Raw genomic sequence first — 11386 nt, 5'->3', positions numbered from 1 at the left:
AAGACCAGCCTGAGCAACATAGTGAAACCCTGTCTCTACAAAAAATAAAAAAAAGTAGCCAGGCATGGTGGGCACACCTGCTTTCCCAGCTACTCGGGAGGCTGAAGTGGAAGGATTGCTGGAGCTCAGGAGATTGAGGGTGCAATGAACTGTGATCAAGTAATTGCCCTCCAGCTTGGGCAATAGAGCAAGACCCCCGTCTCAAAAAAAAAAAAAAAAAAAAAAAAAAGAATAACTTAGAGTGGCACAATTTGACAAGTACCCCTCAGCCAAGTGATCAGGCTCAGTATTTACCAATGTACCCCAGCATGATATGATGAGAATGGCACTTTACGTCTGTGATCATCATCCCCAAGCCCCTAAGCCCAGTCTATCAAGAGAAGAATATTAGACAAATTCCAGCTGGGTGCAGTGATTCATGCCTGCAATCTGGCACTTTTTTTTTTTTTTTAAAGACGGGGTTTCACCATGTTAGTCAGGCTGCTCTTGAACTCCCGACCTCAGGTGATCCACCTGCCTTGGCCTCCAAAGTGCTTGGATTACAGGCATGAGCCACCGCGCCCGGCCAATCCTGGCACTTTAGGAGGCTGTGGCGGGAAGATCACTTGAGGTCAGAAGTTTGAGACCAGCCTGGGCAACACAGTGAGACCCCATCTCTACTGAAAATACAAAAATTAGCCAGGCGTGGTGGTGCACACCTATAGTCCCAGCTACCAGGGAGGCTGAGACGTGAGAATCACTTGAGCCCAAGATGCAAAGGTTGCAGTGAGCCAAAGTCACGTTACTGCACTCCACCCTGGGCAACAAAGTGACACTCTGACTCAAAAAAAATAAAATAAATGAGGAAAAGTACAGGGTCTTTAAATCAGAAAAGCTCAGAACTCATATCATATGCTTCGGGTGATGGTGGTACCAGGTAAACAGGTTATATCTTTGCCTCTCCTAGACAATTCTGGTTGAAAGCTATTTAAAAAGGAAATATAAAAAGTATTCTTTTTTAATAAAAAGAAATTACCTGTGGATCCTTTATATTTCTTTGCAGTCACTTTTAGACAGGTAATTTAATAAGGTAAACGCTGCATTGAAAAAGAAGTCATTTTGAAGAAAAATCCACTATTTGAGATAGATAACCCACTATTTGAGATAGATAATGCATTTATGATTTCTCAAAATTGAGAATACAGAGTGAATCTGGGTAATAGATTGCAAAGACTTATATATGATATGGGAAGGAAGGGGAGATGACATTTCTCTGAACTGTTACATCATATTAAAAATACCCCAGGCACGGTGGCTTACACCTGTAATCCCCGCACTTCAGGAGGCCAAGCCAAGAGAATTGCTTGAGATCAGGAATTAAAGACAAAGCCTGTTTCTACCAAGAAAAACAAAATGTGTGTTACCAAGTGCAAAATATGACTTGTGACTCACCCAGATGAGGATGATGATAAAGAAGATGGAGAACTTGTAACTTAATGAAAACAAGTAGGCCAGGCACAGTGGCTCACGCCTGTAATCCCAGCACTTTGCGGGGGCCGAGGCAGATGGATCACCTGAGATCAGGTGTTCAAGACCAGCCTGGCCAATATAGTGAAACCCACTCTCTACTAAAAATACAAAAAATTAGCTGGGCATGGTTGTGGGCACCTGATCCCAGCTACTTGGGAGGCTGAGGCAGGAGAATTGCTTGAACCCAGGAGGCACAGGTTGCAGTGAGCCAAGATCGCAACACTGCAGTCCAGCTTGGGCAAGAGAGCGAGACTCTGTCTCTAAATAAATAAATAAAATAGCTTCTGCCCGTGGATGCCGCCGAAGAAGCATCGTTAAAGTCTCTCTTCTCCCTGCGATCATGTCTAAGTCAGAGTCTCCTAAAGAGCCGGAACAGCTGAGGAAACTCTTCATTGGAGGGTTGAGCTTTGAAACAACCGATGAGAGCCTGAGGAGCCATTTTGAGCAATGGGGAACGCTCACAGACTGTGTGGTAATGAGAGATCCAAACACCAAGCGCTCCAGGGGCTTTGGGTTCATCACGTATGCAACTGTGAAGGAGGTGGATGCAGCCACGAATGCAAGGCCACACAAGGTGGATGGAAGAGTTGTGGAACCAAAGAGAGCTGTCTCAAGAGAAGATTTTCAAAGAACAGGTGTCCACTTAAACTGTGAAAAAAATATGCGTTGGTGGCATTAAAGAAGACACTGAAGAACATCACCTAAGAGATTATTTTGAACATTATGGAAAAATTGAAGGGATTGAAATCATAACTGACAGAGGCAGTGGCAAGAAAAGGGGCTTTGCCTTTGTAACCTTTGATGACCATGACTCCGTGGATAAGATTGTCATTCAGAAATACCAAACTGTGAATGGCCACAACTGAGAGGCTAGGAAAGCCCTGTCAAAGCAAGAGACGGCTAGTGATTCATCCAGCCAGAGAGGTCCACGTGGTTCTGGAAACTTTGATGGTGGTCATGGAGGTGGTTTCGAAGGGAATGACAAGTTTGGTCGTGGAGGAAACTTCAGTGGTCATGGTGGCTTTGGTGGCAGCCATGGTGGTGGTGGATATAGTGGCAGTGGGGATGGCTATAATGGATTTGGTAATGATGGAAGCAATTTTGGAGGTGGTGGAAGCTACAATGATTTTGGCAGTTACAACAATCAGTCTTCAAATTTTGGACTCATGAAGGGAGGAAACTTTGGAGGCAGAGGCTCTGGCCCCTATGGTGGTGGCGGCCAATACTTTGCCAAACCACGAAACCAAGGTGGCTATGGAGGTTCCAGTAGCAGCAGTAGCTATGGCAGTGGCAGAAGATTTTAATTAGGAAACAAAGCTTGGCAGGAGAGGAGAGCCAGAGAAATGACAGGGAAGCTACAGGTTATAACAGATTTGTGAACTCAGCCAAGCACAGTGGTGGCAGGGCCTAGCTGCTACAAAGAAGACATGATTTAGACAAATACTCATGTGTATGGGCAAAAAACTCAAGGACTGTATTTGTGACTAATTGTATAACAGGTTATTTTAGTTTCTGTTCTGTGGAAAGTGTAAAGCATTCCAACAAAGTGTTTTAATGTAGATGTTTTTTCTTTTTCTTTTTTTTTTTGCACCCATGCTGTTGATTGCTAAATGTAATAGTCTGATCGTGACGCTGAATAAATGTCTTTAAAAAAAATAATAAATAAATAAATAAATAAATAAAATAAGTAATATAGGCCATCTCATTTGGGAAGATAGGAACAAAGAAAGAACAAATCAAATGTGGCAAATCTGGAGGGAAGCTAATTCACAGAAAGGGCAAATGAACTAAAAAATATAGTTTCGGCCAGACACAGTGGCTCACACCTGTAATCCCAGCACTTTGGAAGGCCAAGGTGGGCGGATTGCCTGAGGTCAGGAGTTCGAGACCAGCCTGACCAACATGGAGAAACCCTGTCTCTACTAAAAAGACAAAATTAGTAGGGCGTGGTGGTGCATGCCTGTAATCTCAGCTATTTGGGAGGGTGAGGCAGGAGAATCGTTTGAACCCAAGAGGAAAATGTTGTGGCGAGCTGAGATTGCACCATCCTTGCACTCCAGGCTGGGCAACAAGAGTAAAACACTCTGTCTCAAAAAGAAAAAGAAAAAAAAAAAAGACATGGTTTCTGGGCCAAGGACAGTAGGAAGATGGTTGATCAATAACATTAACTTGTACCAAGTGGGTCCTGAGTACCGGGTATGTTCAACATCAATGTTAGAAGTAGAAACTACCCACAATTTCTAAAACACCACCAGATTTCTAAAACAGCATACTTAGACTTTACGAGACTAAGGCAGGCAGATCACCTGAAGTCATGAGTTCAAGACTAGCTTGGTCAACATGGTGACATGGTGAAACCCTGTCTCTACTAAAAATACAAAAAACAAAATTAGCTGGGTGTAGTGGTGCATGCCTATGATCCCAGCTACTTGGGAAGCTAAGGCATGAGAATTGCTTGAAACTGGGAAGCTAAGGTTGCAGTGATACGAGATTGTGCCACTGCACTCCAGCTAAAATAAAATAAAAACATAAAATAGCATACTTAGGTATGGCAAGGTTAAGAATCTTAGCTAAGTATCAATGCCTTTTCCAATAAATAAAATATGTGTCAAGTAAGCCGATAGAAAAAGAGAGGAAAAAAATGGACTTTTATTAGCCTATGATTTACTTGACTAGATCTCTGTGGGCAAGTAAATAAGACTAATATACTAAGAGTTATACAGTGGGGTTTTTTGTTTTCATTTTTGTTGTTTTTTTCTAGAGACAGAGTCTTGCTATGTTGCCCAGCCTGGTCTGAAACTCCTGGTATCAAGTAATCCTCCTGCCTCAGCCTCCCAAAGTGCTGGAATTATTGGCATGAGCCATTGTGCCCAGTTCTGTACAGTCGTTTAATATTTAATAAAACATTCTTTTTTTTTTTAGATGGAGTTTCACTCTTGTTGCCCAGGCTGGAGTGCAATGGCACGACCTCGGCTCTCCGCAACTTCTGCCTCCTGGGTTTAAGAGATTCTCCTGCCTCAGCCTCCCAAGTAGCTGAGATTACAGGCACGCACCACCACGCCTGGCTAATTTTGTTTTTTTTTGTTTTTTTGTTTTTTTTGAGACGGAGTTTCACTCTTATTACCCAGGCTGGAGTGCAATGGCGCGATCTCGGCTCACTGCAACCTCCGCCTCCTGGGTTCAGGCAATTCTTCTGTCTCAGCCTCCTGAGTAGCTAGGATTACAGGCACGCGCCACCATGCCCAGCTGATTTTTTTGTATTTTTAGTAGAGACGGGGTTTCACCATGTTGACCAGGATGGTCTCGATCTCTTGACCTCGTGATCCACCCGCCTCGGCCTCCCAAAGTGCCGGGATTACAGGCATGAGCCACCGCGCCCGGCCTAATTTTGTATTTTTAGTAGAGGCAGGTTTTCTCCATTTTGGTCAGGTTGGCCTCGAACTCCTGACCTCAGGTGATCCACCTGTCCTGGCCTCCCAAACTGCTAGGATTACAGGCATGAGCCACCACGCCCAGCCTAAAACATTTTATAAAATAAATAAAATATTCTGGTATAACACCAATCTAAAAAAAAAGTTAGCAACATCTTGCTTCCAAAAAGACATCTTTTGCTATTAAAAAAAGAAAACAAAGAAAAAACATTCACAATATGAACTCTTAGATCAGAGTATACACCAAACGCTCTGCTAGAAATAACAAGGGTTAAATTTTTAAACAAAAGTTGCCAGGAAATTTTTATTTATTTTAAAGAATAAAAAAAAGGGGGAGGGGATAAATTTGCTGGGTCTTTTGTAATCTGTCCTACACACAACTCACTTGAAGACTATATCCTCATCACATTTCCCTAATTAGAAAAGATGGGAGGCATGGGCCCATCTTTTTTTTTTATTTTTATTTTTTATTTATATTTTTATTATTATTATTATTTTTTGAGACAGAGTCTTGCTCTGTCGCCAGGCTGGAGTGCAATGGCACAGTCTCAGCTTACCGCAACCTCCACCTCCTGGGTTCAAGCCATTCTTCTGCCTCAGCCCCCGAGTAGCTAGGATTATAGGTGCCCACCACTGTGCCCAGATAATTTTTGTATTTTTGGTAGAGACGGGGTTTTGCCATGTTGGCCAGGCTGGTTTCGAACTCCTGACCTCAGGTGATCCACCCACCCTGGCCTCCCAAAATGCTGGATTACAGTCATGAGCCACCATATCTGGCCTTTTCTTTTTATTTTTAAATAACCCGGGCCAGGAGTGATGGCTCATGCCTGTGATCCTAGCACTTTGGGAGGCCGAGGTGGGCAGATCACTTGAGGTCAGGAGTTCGAGACCAGCCTGGCCAACATAGAGAAACCCCGCCTCTACCAAAAACACTAAAATTAGCTGGGTGTGGTGGTGAGCACCTGTAATCTCAACTACTCGGGAGGCTGAAGCAGGAGAACTGCTTGAACCCAAGAGTCAGAGTTTGCAGTGAGTCGAGAGAGCACCACTGCACTGCAGCCTGGGAGAGAGAATCATCTCAGTAAAAAAAAAAAAAAAAAAAAGATCCTACAGTAAAAACTGACTGGGGGAGGAGTGTATCTTCTGTCCATTTCATCCCATTTACAACCATGCGAGGCCATCACTGCAATCAGGATACAGAAGAGTTCCATTCTCCCAGTAAGTTCTCTTGTGCTCTTCCTCCCTTTATCACAGGGTTTTCTTTCCGTGTCGCCATGGGTTTTCGTCCATGCCCTTTGTCACCTGAGTTTTTCTCCCTTCTTCCTTTTTTTTTTTTTTTTTTTTTTTATTTTTTTTTATTTATTTTTTTAAAATTTTTATTTTATTTTATTTTTTTTTTTTGAGACGGAGTTTCGCTCTTGTTACCCAGGCTGGAGTGCAATGGCGCGATCTCGGCTCACTGCAACCTCCACCTCCTGGGTTCAGGCAATTCTCCTGCCTCAGCCTCCTGAGTAGCTGGGATTACAGGCACGCACCACCATGCCCAGCTAATTTTTTGTAGTTTTAGTAGAGACGGGGCTTCACCATGTTGACCAGGATGGTCTCGATCTCTTGACCTTGCGATCCACCCGCCTCGGCCTCCCAAAGTGCTGGGATTACAGGCTTGAGCCACCGCGCCCGGCCTTCTCCCTTCTTCCTAGTCATTTCTGACAACTTGAGCCTAGGAATGAATCAGGAATGGAGAGTGCCTCTATCCTAGGAGCGAGAAGAGGGAGAGGGATTTAAAGGAGAGGGCTTCTGGGTTGTGGGAATACAGGAATCTGATTCAGATCATGAAGTTTCCAGCCTTCTATCTGGAAGAGCCTCATAGCCAGTTGGGCATTTAATTTAGCCTAACTAAAAATCTCTAATAAAGGTGAGAGGTATTAAGCCACCAACAGACATTCATCTGATGTCACTGTCAATAGTGGCTTATAATTGTGGGACGGTTCAAAGCTACAGAACCAGTTGCTATCAGCATGGAGGCAACTGGTCTAAAGGCAGACCACACTTCAACCTCATTACTGTTAACATCTATCCATACACAGGAATCTGCTTTAATATCACCAGATTAACTCACATCAAAACAGCTGCTTTGATTGTTAGGGCCCATTATTATTCCTGTTATACAGGAAGCTACAATGAAGACTGTAAGTGACAGAAGGGTCAACACAACAGATTCATGCCTACTAATTCCTGCTGTAGAACCCCTGAGACCAAGATTTCAATCCCTCACAAATGGCATGCTAGGTCCTCTCAGAGCTGAGTCACCACATACGTAAGTACTCATTTCCCCTGAATCAACTCCTGTAACTCTTCAGCTCCAAGCTAATCTTTTACATCATTCAATTCTACTCCAATGACAAAAGCATAGTTGAGAAATGTGTTTTACCCAGAACTAGAGCAGTTGCTATTGACATTTGTAGCAGTACAGCTTGTGCTCAGCTCCCTGCTCTAATTCTAGTGCACCAAAGGGGAATCGTTTCTAATTAGAGGGAGTAGAACTAACAGAGCATGAAAAACAAGATATCTGTGTTGTAGCTGTGATATAATCTGAGTTATTTAGTGTCTGCACTTGACTAATAAAATAAGAAACAGCCTTCCAAAGTGCTGGGATTATAGGTGTGAGCCATTGTAAGGCGGGTAGATCACCTGAAGTCCAGCCTGGCCAGTAAGGTGAAACTCCATCTCTACCAAAAATATAAAAATCAGCCAGGCATGGTGGCACATGCTTGTAATCCCAGCTACTCAGGAGGCTGACGCAGGAGAATCACTTGAACCCAGGAGGCAGATGTTGCAGTGAGCTGAGACCACACCACTGTACTCCACCCTGGGCGACAGAGCAAGACTCCATCTCAAAAAATAATAATAATAATATAAGAAACAGTCTGGGCATGGTGGCTCATGCCTGCAGTCCTATCACTTTGGGAAGCCAAAGTGGGTGGATCATTTGAGGCCAGGAGTTTGAGACTGCCCAGCCAACACAGCAAAATCCCATCTCTACTAAAAATACAAAAATTAGCTGGGCGTGGTAGCATGTGCTTGTAATTCCAGCTACTTGGGAGGCTGAGGCATGAGAATCACTGGAACCTGGGAGGCAGATGTTGCAGATTGTGCCACTGCACTCCACACTGGGCAACAGAGCCAGACTCTGTCTCAAAATAATAATAATAATAAATTAATTAAATAAATTTAAAAAGAAACAAACTAGGTCACAATGTTAGTTTCGGTCACAATGTTAGTTCCAGCCACAATACTCCAATTATTAAAATTGAAGTTGAACAATGCTGCGTGTCTATTAAGAGGAAGAGCTAGTTGTAACATTAGTATGAAGAGCTCTCTAATTTAATGTTTTTATTGTTTCCAGTCTATTAGATATTTGTAAACTATCTAATCCAGAAACCTACGTACTTGAAGGTACTTCCATCCCAAATCTACTTGGCTCAAAAAAATATTTTTTTGTTTTTGAGACAGGGTCACGCTCTGTTGCCCAGGCTGCAGTGCAGTGGTGTGATCATAGCTCATTGGAGCTTCGAACTCCCAGGCTCAAAACATCATCCCACTTCAGCCTCCTGGGTAGCTGGGACCACAGGCGTGTGCCACCAAGACAAGGTAATTTTTTGTATTTTTCACAGAAATGAGGTTTAAGCATGTCGCTCAGGCTGGTCTTGAACACCTGATCTCAAGTGGTCTGCCTGCCTCAGCCTCCCAAAGTGCTGGGATTATAGGCATGGGCCACCATACCTGGCTGCTCAAAATGTTTCATCAATGCAGGATTTTCCCCAGCCAGTATGAAGTCATACTATTCTCATACTCTGCCTCTCATTTATTATTTCCCCTCTACATTTAAATCTTAAAGGTTTACAATAAAATATAACCTTGCCAAGGGATGGATCTTGGAATTGAGGGGGTCCACTTAACATATATATATGTGTATATATATATATATATGCAAATAAAAAATGCTAGTGCCTGACATAGGGCCTTGGGAAGAAAATGTAAGCTTCTTTAGCTTTATGGTAACTCATTTCTACCTCCAACATCTGGAAGACTTTAAATATAGTCTATTAGCTGTACAAAAACAGAGATAAACATACCCACGTGCACACACACATGTATTCACACATACATACAGGGTCCATAAGATGGCACCAGACCCTGGGCATAGTGGCTCACACCTGTAATCCCAGCCCTTAGGGATACAGGTGAATCACTTGAGCTCAGGAGCTGGAGACCAGCCTGGGTGACATGGAGAAACCCTGTCTCTACAAAAATACAAAAATTAGCCGGGTGTGGTGTCACATACTTGTAGTCTTAGCTACTGTTGAGGCTGAGGTGGGAGGATTGCTTGAGCCCAGGAGTTCAAGGCTGCAGTGAGCTGAGATCTCGTCACTGCACTCTAGCCTGGGAAGATGGTCCCAGACATTACTCTTCTCATTGAGGTTAGCCCCTTGACTTCCTGGTCTCCTTCTCTTTTCTCTCCTCCCCTCCATTTATTTTGATTGCCTAGAACCTTGGTATGGGGAAGTAGGCGGAATTGCTGGGCTTCTTTTCCAATTTTTTGTGGTGTTAAGGACAGGGAAAATTTTAGGAAACTATAGTAATGTGCAAATATAGGCACTCAATAAATCAATGGCAAATTCAATGTATAAGTAACCATGGAATCCAAGCTTTTTTTTAAAAAAATTTCTTTTTCTTTCCTTCCTTCCTTCCTTCCTTCCTTCCTTCCTTCCTTCCTTCCTTCCTTCCTCCCTCCCTCCCTCCCTCCCTTCCTTCCTTCCTTTCTTCTTTTACATGAACAGTTCTACTAAAGAAAAAAAATCAAAGACTCTTAAAGATATATTCAGGCTTAAGAAATGGGTTGAAACAAACAACATGACATTTAACAGGGATTGAATGTGATGGCTTGGATTTAGGTTTCAAAAAGCTAAATAATTACATGCAATAAAGGGAATACAATTATTGTTCAACAGAAGCTTTACTAAAAGCCATGAATCTGGCTCCTGAAAGAGGCAATCTCCTGAAAAAAAAAAAAAAGTCAAGAAACATCAACAAACATTAGGAGAAAAGCACACACCAAACGACATATTGGTGGGACAATGTACTTCACACACAGATAGCTAAGGATGAGAACCTCATATATCCCCAACAATCACTCAAGTAACAGATTAAAAATTTAGAGGTTGGAGATTAAACAAAAATGTGTAGGTGCTACAGAAAATATGATTGCATCTCCCAAAATTCGTATGTTGAAACCTAATCCCCAATATGACGGTTTTTGTAGTACAGGGCTTTGGGAGATGCTACACCATGAGGGTGGAGCCCTTGTGAATGGGATTAGTTCCTTTACAAAAGAGTTCCCAGAGAGCTCCCCCACTCCTTTGGTCATGTGAGGACACAGCAAGAGGACGACCATGTATGATCCACAGAGGGACCTTCACCAGCATCTTGATCTTGGACTTAGCCTCCCATAAATACTAAACGTTTGTTCTTTATAAGCCACCCAGTCTATGGCATTTTGTTATGACAGCCCAAATGGAATGATAGTGGGTCTGATGTTATCATTATAACTCCTGTTAGAAAAAGGATAAATTATGTCTGCATTGCCCTTATCTGATTTTGAAAGCAGAGTGGTTATGATTTTAAGAAGGCTTATAGGTAATGGCTTTGAAAGTAGGCTGAAGGCCAAGATTTTAGAGAAAAGGGAAGTTTACTGTATGATAGTATGCCTGATGTCATCATTACAACGCCTGTTAGCAATAAAGAAAAAGGATAGATTACATCTGCATTGGCCAGGCACAGTGGCTCATGCCTGTAATCCCAGCACTTTGGGAGGCCAAGGCAGGCAGATCACTTGAGGTCAGGAGTTAGAGACCACCCTGGCCAACACGGTGAAACCCCGTCTCTACTAAAAATGCAAAAATTAGCCAGGCATGGTGGTGTGCATGTGTAATCCTAGCTACTGTGAAGACTGAGGCACAAGAATCGCTTGAACCTGGGAGGCAGAGATTACAGTAAGCCAAGATCAAGCCACTGCACTCCAGCCTGGGCAAGGGTGATACTTTGTCTCAAAAAAAAAAAAAAAAAAAAAAATATGTCTGCATTCCTTACCTGGCTTTGAAAGCAGGATGGTTATGATCTGAAAAAGGATTACAGGTGATGACTTTGAAAGTAGGCTAAAGGTCAAGATTTTAGGGAAAAGGGCAGTTTATGACAGTGTGTCTGATGTTATCATTATAACTCCTGTTAGCAATAAAGAAAAAGGATAAATTACGTCTGCATTGCCCTTAGCTGGTTTTGAAAGCAGGATGGTTATGATCTGAAAAAGGATTGTAAGCATTGGCTTTGAAAGTAGGCTGAAGGCCGATTTTAGAGAAAAGGGCAGTTTACTTCAAGTGTTTTTCATA

At 42.8% G+C, this 11386-nt stretch overlaps 1 pseudogene; it reads left to right on the top strand.

Annotated features, from left to right (window-relative positions):
- Window positions 1–1779: 1779 nt before the first annotated feature.
- On the top strand, window positions 1780–2813 carry LOC116537502 (annotated as a pseudogene).
- The last annotated feature ends 8573 nt before the right edge of the window (window positions 2814–11386 follow it).

Source organism: Sapajus apella, unplaced genomic scaffold (genome assembly GCF_009761245.1).
Source record: "Sapajus apella isolate SASKATOON/1434 unplaced genomic scaffold, GSC_monkey_1.0 scaffold111, whole genome shotgun sequence".
In the NCBI taxonomy this organism is placed as follows: domain Eukaryota; kingdom Metazoa; phylum Chordata; class Mammalia; order Primates; family Cebidae; genus Sapajus; species Sapajus apella.
The sequence above is the reverse complement of the archived record's forward strand: the minus strand, read 5'-3'. Positions and strand labels throughout refer to the sequence as shown.